This window comes from Lutra lutra, chromosome 18 (assembly GCF_902655055.1).
Source record: "Lutra lutra chromosome 18, mLutLut1.2, whole genome shotgun sequence".
In the NCBI taxonomy this organism is placed as follows: domain Eukaryota; kingdom Metazoa; phylum Chordata; class Mammalia; order Carnivora; family Mustelidae; genus Lutra; species Lutra lutra.
In genome coordinates, this window is record NC_062295.1 from 23,318,861 (window position 1) to 23,319,908 (window position 1,048).

The following is a 1,048-nucleotide window of genomic DNA, read 5'->3' on the forward strand; positions in this document are numbered from 1 at the left end:
CAGAGACAAGGTTAGAAGCAGAGGGACCATTTAGGGGACTGCCACAAAGTCTAGGCACAAGGGGATGGTAGCTCCGGCCAGGGAATGAGTAGTGATGAAGATGAGAAATGGCTGGACACACAGTCTTGTTTACTCTCTTGAGTGGAGCAAGAGAAAATTCTCATTGTTTTCAGATGAACACTTAGAAAAATAAGACATAACTGAAATCATTTTACCTGACAAAGGACACAAAAGACCTGAGCCATCCAGGCTGCTGAGAGCATCTTAGACGCACAGATTCCGGGTACCCCAGAACTTCCCAGTTGAGAGTCTCATTTGTCACTCCCCCATGAGATGATATGTTTTAGTCCACTTCCATGGAACACTGGAACAGTTAGGTAAGTGGAACACCCAAGCCATCCCAAAAAGAGCTGGCATCTCTTGGGTTAAGTCTATCTGAGGCGACCTTCACCCTGAGCACTGATCTTGGGTATGGCCAGCTGTCGCCACCATGCCAGCACCATCAGTTTCTTTTCCTTTTATTTATTTTTATTTTTAAGTAATTTTATTTATTTTTATTTTATTCTTTTTTAAAATTTTATTTATTTCTTTGACAGAGACAGATCACAAGTAGGCAGAGAGGCAGGCAGAGAGAGAGAGAGAGAGGAGGAAGCAGGCTCCCCACTGAGCAGAGAGCCCGAAGCTGGACTCGATCCCAGGACCCTGAGATCATGACCTGAGCCGAAGGCAGAGGCTTCAAACCACTGAGCCACCCAGGCACCCTTAAGTAATTTATTTTTAAGTAATCTCTACACCCAACGTGGATCTCAAACTCACAACCCTGAGGTCAAAAGTCGCACACACTCCACTAACTGAGCCAGCCAGGCGCCCCAGCACAATCGGTTTCATACTGTTCATTTGATGCAGGCGAGATAACATCAAGCAGAAAGCACCTACTGAAGCCCATTTCCTCAAGATGGGGTGGCAATATGGCCGATGCTCTGAGTTTCATAGACTCCTCTCTAGATACTTGGTCTGTTTAAACCCTGATGAGTCATTGGCTAGCTAA